Source organism: Ceratosolen solmsi, unplaced genomic scaffold, assembly GCF_000503995.2.
Source record: "Ceratosolen solmsi marchali unplaced genomic scaffold, CerSol_1.0 scaffold1, whole genome shotgun sequence".
Lineage (NCBI taxonomy): Eukaryota > Metazoa > Arthropoda > Insecta > Hymenoptera > Agaonidae > Ceratosolen > Ceratosolen solmsi.
In genome coordinates, this window is record NW_011948415.1 from 7,747,485 (window position 1) to 7,755,550 (window position 8,066).

Genomic DNA, 8,066 nt, shown 5'->3' on the forward strand with positions numbered 1-8,066 from the left:
ATATAATATATTTAATTTAATATAATAATATATTATAATATAATAATATAATAATAATTATATTTATAATAATAAATAATATAAATAATAATATAAATAATAAATAATAAATAATTATATTTATAATAATAAATAATATAATAATAATTTAATATAATAATTAATAATTATAAAATAATATATAATTTAATATTTATATAATAATTTATATATTATATTTAATTATATTTAATTATATTTAAAGATTGATATAAAATGCCTATGCTTATTCTTCAAATCGTTGGGTGTAGTATAGAATTTGCCTATGCTTATTCTTCAAATCGTTGGGTGTAGTATAGATTTTCATTGGCTCATTGCAGCGATTAAGTTTGTGCGTCGTTGTTTGGTTTGTTCCACAGTTTTTTTTCAAGAATTTTCCTATCCATGTATTCTGTATTCGCATTACTTCTACATCTATAATTACCTATGCGATCGATTTGTGAAATCTTGGATCATCGTTTAATTAGAATATGTGTTCGAGATTCAGAGAATCTCTGGAATGTTATCATTTGGGGAAAAATCCCAACGGCTATTATTTCAAGGAAATTATTCAACGGTTATCATTTCGGGAAAGTTATTCAACGGTCATAACTTCTAAGAAAATTCTCCAACGGTCGTTGGAGGTTCGGAAAAGTCGATACATTCGAAATGATACACGCGCACAATCACTTCCCTTGTTCTTCGCACCATAGTCACACCCATTGTTTCTAGCGCAATGATCAGCCCTTTGTTGTCAGCTTAAGTCATAATATATAAATATTTAGGACAAGCGCACCACGAGGCGCATTTAGTAGATTTTCAGTCATTGAATCAGTCAGTTCTATCTCCTTCTTATAATACAAGTCATCCACACGGAACAGTTGGGATAGAAAAACATTCATCACAGAACAGGCCAAGACTACTGTATATCTGTGAGTAAACCAAGTTTAAAAATAAATCATTGTTAATCCTTACAAGATTAGCATGACTCTATCATTACATAGCATACCACACACTCACTAATAAGGAGTGTGCCCACTCAGTTGTTGATTCTTACAAAATCAATAACAATTTATCATCATCAAGGAGCATCCTATGTAGATAACTGATTCACCACAGGATTAGTTCGAAGCAACTGTAACGACGTGATTGAATATAGTGTATATCGTTCCATCATATAATTTCAACACATGAATAATGTAATTGTAAATAAACCTTAATAAACCATATTTATCGAAGAAGCACACAATGAACTCTCCAGCTCCTTCCACTTAACGCCTTCCCGAGCACCGGCTATGGCTTGCGGTAAATTAAAGTCATCGAAACATTGACAGTTCGAGCCAGAAAATAAAACAGTTTCGAACAATACGTATTATACTTTTATTTTTTCACTAGCCACTTGATTACATATAATTTTCTAATAAAGCTGACTTAAAATCCGTAATTTTATAGTGCGCAATTGCAAGATTTTATAGATATATACTTGAATGCCGAAAATAACTTCGCACTTAAGGTTCCAATTACAAAAAAGCTGACGACTATCGTTACATGGTTCACCGTCAACACTGTGCATGATTTAACGCGGAAAAGCATCAACCATGGTATAGATCTAGCTTCTACGATCGTCACATCAATCATTGTTCTTATTAGCGGAGAACGCGAATTGAATACTCACAAATACCCACTTGATTGCATTGAAGGCACTTGATTCAAAATAAAAATGTTACAGGACACGTAATTTATAAATGAAACTATTATAAATAAATAAGCTCATATTGGCACAAAGAAATAGTTAAAGTATTAAAATTAAATTAAGTTTTTATATACTTACAAATAGACGAATGAATGAATTGAAAAACTGAAAGTTTATTGGAAAGCGGCTGTTATCTCTCTTTTTTTAAATTATTTATATAGGTTATTGATAAAATTTTATTCTTATATAAGCGATTAATATTAATGAAATAATAAAATTAATTATAAATACACGCTTTCCCACATTTCCAGGACACTCAATTATCTTATAATCCTAATGTGCGATTATGTTACGATTACAGATTCATAGATACAAATGACACGATAAATTATAAATTCTGTACTAGATTGTTAACCTGGCATATAAATATATGAAACATATATAATAGATATAAACATATACAATAGATTGCATTAAAAATATGTATATTACAAATGTAACATATTAAAAACGTTTTAAATCTTGTCAAATAGCGATGGCATAAGAAATGCCTCAAACTGCACAATTACAGTAATTAAAGTAAGTAGAGGTTAAAGTAATTAAGTAAAGGTTTATGAAATTGTACATAGTATTATAAAGGTAATATAAAAGTAACTCCACTGAAATTGGTATATTTTTGCGATGTAACAAGACCACCTTCAATTATATAAAAAATCTCAAGAAACAATATTTCGATTAAATCTCTTGAACAGAAAATAATTATTACATATGTGCACACATACATACGCACGTGCGCGCGCGAACGCCCGAACACGCAAACAGACACATACGCGCAATGTTAAAGGAAATAATAAAGTACATTTTCATGAAATGATAAAAGCGATTAAGATAATGATAACAAAATTAATAAAAATGTATAGTACAAATATGATGTAGTGAGTGTTATAACAAATGCCACCAAAGCAGTACCAATTAAGAGTACCGACAGTCCAATTAGTCGAGCGGTGCAATACATTGTATAAGAAGACGCGAAAGCATACGAATTATAAGTAGAGTCAACCTGTTCGTTTAAACAATTTCAGTACTTTGATTAGAAGCCAAATGCATAACAATTTTAAGAATAAACTGCTTGAATCGGTGTAAAAATCAGCACCGAATTTTATGAACATGTTGCCTTTGTTTAAGAACATCCCGAAACATACAAGCATACACATTGTTTTGTTTATGGCGAATAAATACAATATTTATTCAATCATTTGGAATAATTAAAAATTTTTTAAATTATTTAGAGGCATGTTATATCGTATCGTAGATTGTACAATATCGGAAGTTACGGTTTAATAACTGAAGAAAGTAATGTAAAAACTAGAATTACAAACATTAAGCCTAAAACAGGATCTCCGACAAATTAAAATAATTACAAGGAGCATCAACGAAATTTTGTTAGTGGCAATAATGTAATTTCATAATAAATTATATTGTTAAAATTTGCAATTCATACTTGATATTTTATAATTCTTTGAACAAAGGTAATTTGAATTAAATTTAATTAAAAAATTACTTGCAGTTGAAATAAAAACTTACAATACATTACAAAAAAGACTATATTTTTCTTATATTCATATTTCAACTTATTTTTAATGCTTGAAAATTTACTAAAATTTGATTTATAATCAGACTTTCATTCAAATAAATGTGAAAAAACATCTAGTAGCCTTTAATAAAAAATGTAAGCACATACTCACAATTTTTCTAGCACGTAATTTTTACACAATATTAACATAATGTCTAGTGTAGTTACGGGTTTGGTTATTTTTCTATATACGTTTCTATTATGAAGACAGTATGGAATCTTGAATTTGAACAATATAATTAGAGTAAGAATAAAATAATTAACGTAATGTTTGTAAAAATAATTAAAAGAAAAAACGACAGTAAAAAATTATCATTTTGTATTTAGAATAAAAATTTTAAAGTAATATTTTATAAGATGATAAATAAGTATGACAATTAATTTTAGTACACAAATCGTAATATTAAAAAAAAAAAAATGATTGAAGAATCGATGACTGGTTATTATAATGTAGTCATAGTTGCAAATATTATGCAATTAGTACCTATTGATGTATTACATAGTAATTTAAAACAAAAATTCAAACAAATGGTATCTTGTAATCGAAGAAAGAGAACAAAAATTAATAAAGATATAAAAGTGGATAATGCCTAGAAAGATTAAAATCTTTTTTTTTTTAATTTTCATTAAAGATAGGTATTCGTTAGTATGTTAATGAATAAAAAAATATAAATATATAATAATAGTCGTAAATAAAAAATAATTCAACAATTATAAATTATATTATAATATATGAAAATAAAAATTATATATTATAAATTATATATTCATATATGTAATATATAAAATTATTTATAAAGTGTATGTGATAAATATTGCATATTACACACATATATATTACATACATATTATATAAACTTACAAAAGTAACTATAAATTGATTGAATAAAAGATTAAATAAAATATAACCGCGTTAGTTATAAGAATGAAGGCATCAGTAAATTGCTTTAGATAAATAAATATATAAGTCGATATATAAGTCGATCTTATTATTTAAATTTTTAATGTTATGACAAATACAAGATATACTAGCTGAATATTTATATAATTAATGCACATAATTTAAATAATATTTAAACATTTCTTTAATTTTCATTCCCACATTTATTTTAATTTAAATTGTAAAATTTATAACAAATTTTATTTAAAGTTGCGACAGCTTTAGAACTTTAGTCTCAACTATCTTATAAGGGCAGCTATCTTTTATTTTACAGACTAATTTATTAATGGAGAAATTAATTTATTAATTTAGTTTAATTATTTTAATTTGACAAATATTGTTTGCCTCCGAACTTTATAAACAGATTATATAAAAAATGTATCTCAAGCTCGACTGTTGTACATATTCATTCATTAAGCGACCTATAATAAAGATTAAACTTGGATTTTTATTATTAATTTGTTGTCGATACTTTGTTTCATTAACATAAATATATCGATATGAATGATTCTTAAGGGCCCTTAATGGATTTGAGTTGATAGAATTTTTTCAAGTATAGCATAACAATAAAAATCGAATTATAATTATTAAATATTGAAATTACTATAATCTTGTGTTTTATGTTATTAAAAAAATATTGTTATATATAAATAAAAAGTAAATATTACTTGAGTATTGATTATGAAAGCATTAAATTGTGCTTAAGATTTATTGGAATGTGACATACAAATCAGAATTACGAAAATCAATTATCAAAAAGGATTTTTTATAAATTTCATTGATTTAAGTGATAATATTAATATTTTATTAATTAATAATATAATAAAGTAAATAATTTGTAATAAATTGAAAAACTTTTTACACTTTAAAGTATTTTTGAAAAAATAAAGAAGAGACAAGGAAGTCCATTGGACTTTGTAGATTTCTAAGAGGAAAAGTTAGCCATTCTATACAATATTATAAAATTATTCACAATCTGCATAGCCATAGATTAATATTTTTCTAAATAGTTTATTACTGTATTAGTCTCTTATAGGAGAGATGTTAATTAAGTGACATTATTCAATAAATGTAGTTAAAGTCTGCAATAGTTTTATTTGGTGATAGGTTTAGAAATTTGAACGTATAATATGAATTTCAATAGTTTTGCTTTTAAATCAACAAAGGCTGTTAAAGAATAAATAGAGTCCGCATAAGCACATTGAAAATCAAATACTATATCCCATTAATAATTAAATGTATTAATTTATGTTTAAATTATCGTTAGTTATTGTAAAAAATATAGAAATTATAATTGTATTATATTTTTTACTTTTGATCTAACATATAAAATTCATCAATTCTTATCGTAAGAAATCAATATTATTACAGTAGAATCAGTATGATATTAAAAACCAGGGTTAAAAATTATAAATTATATATTATTAGATAAAATTAGTATTAGTACTACGAAAATATAATAATTAATATTTTTATTACAAAATGTTCAGGACATTGTTTTAAAGATGCTGGTGTTCCATTGCATAGATTAGATATAGACATCTTTAATTAATAATGCTTAAATAGTATAAAATACATAATAATAAATTATTATAGAATTTAAAATACAAATCCTTATATTTTAATATTTGTACGAGGTTATATATAAAATATACCCTATAATATGTATATTAATTGAAGGTTACAATTTTACTTATATCAATATTTTATATACGTATGTAATGAATATTAATTGAATAAAATGTAATTCCTAAGAAATAAAATATTTATATGCCAATATAGAAATATATATATATATATATATATATATATATATATATATATATATATATATATATATAATTGTTTACATAAAGTAGAACACTAACTAATAATGTAGAGAACTGCAATTTTAATTCACATAGATAGTGTAGGTAGGTAGGTTAGGTAGCCATTTAAAATGAAGGAAATTTCAGTCCAGTCGGTAATTTTGTTATGTGTGCTGGATATATAGATGCCAATAAGTAAACTTAATAAGCATAATAATATAAGCATTTACTTCGTTAGATATAAAACATTAAATTCATGGACCGAGAAGTGTAAACATACATAAATGCACATAATTCATGCCTGTTAAGAATTTGAAAAATGTACTGCTATAATTTGAGACGAGCATGTTCCGTTGCTTTGAAAAATTAAATACCTGTTTTACCGTACTATGGTGATATTGGCAGTCTGTATCGTCGGTAGATAATAGAAGATATGTAATGTTTGAAATTATGTATAAATAAAGTTTGTCGTACTTTAAGCATAAGTATTAAATGATAAGAAAAAATTGAAAAGTTTAGTGAAATTATGTTGCAGCACGGGAGAGGTAAGATTTTAATAAGTAGAGAGTTACACTTTTTAATACAGACTTTTTAATTTAGAAATTTTCAATAAAGACAGTGATATGAATAATATAATTATATACATATATATATATATATATATGTGTGTATATATATGTATATAGAAGGAAAGAGTTCTCAAATATTTGATCTTTCTTCGTATTTTAACTATAGACAGAACAGAACGCTTTTGGAATAAGCACAAATAAGCATCCGTTAATGACTTTTCAGTTTCTGTTCTTTTTAGAAGAGGATATGGATGTATTTTGGCTGAATTCTGTTCTTTTATGTTTTTGAATTTCTAAAGAGCATTATAAGCTAAAGACAATAAATCTCTCACGTATTTTAATATTTTGTATACCTTATTTATTTTTCTTTTAATCTTCGTATAATAATCATAAACGTACAATTTTAAAACAATAGTGCAATAGTGTTTATGCAATGTACAGGATAACTTTTAAGCTATATAATACAGTTCGATATGAAATAAAAATCATTAAACTATTTATTACTGCAGGTAAATCGCTCTCGATTTCTCTTTGATACATTATTTTCACTACTGAAAAAGACGACAGTGCGTTTGCGTCTCTTGTTCTCTTCGCTCTTAGCTTTCCTCGATTATCAACGTCTTATTTAACTTTCTTCTCCATCAGCTTCTTATCGTTGTTACAGTACCAACGAGCGGAAGAATATAGAGTAAAAGTTCAGAAAACAAGTCATTTTAATAACTGTTTTTTCGAATATTCTATCTACACTTTTTATTGTAAAATATTTAATATTATGTTTACGATATGATTTTTCTTCCGTCACACTCATCATCGCTCACCAACTTTGCACACGCGACGTTTCATTTTTTTATAATATGAACTTCAACTTTCGCACGTTGCAATTTTTACGACATCAACTCGCTTGTAATCATTTATTTTTATTTATATTACACATTCCATTTACCGCACACCATTTTCCTTGCCCTTTCTCACTTCCTCTTTTTTTTTTTATTCTTTTTTTAATTTTTTTTATAACCCATTTTAAATAATTAAAGCTATTAGCTATTTATGTTCTATTCCAGTATCTACAATGAACCTAGTTTTACTGATTCGACGAATGAGAAATTATAAGCCATTGTCCGCCGATGATCTAATACACTTCCGAAGCAAGAAAACTCACTTCTTTTGAAGATTGTCAATAGTACGAACTGCTGAGGTTCTTAATTATTTTAATTTACTTAATTTTTTCATTGAATTTAAATATTACATTCTTATTAACACTTATTTTTTCAATACAATTTCAAATTTTGAATGCTGCTCGTACCGTCGGCAAAGTTTTGATCGATGGTTCAATTATTAACTATTGGCAAAAATGAAAAAAGAAGGAAATTATGACATTTGAAGTTTCGTCTCAATAAAGCGGGTA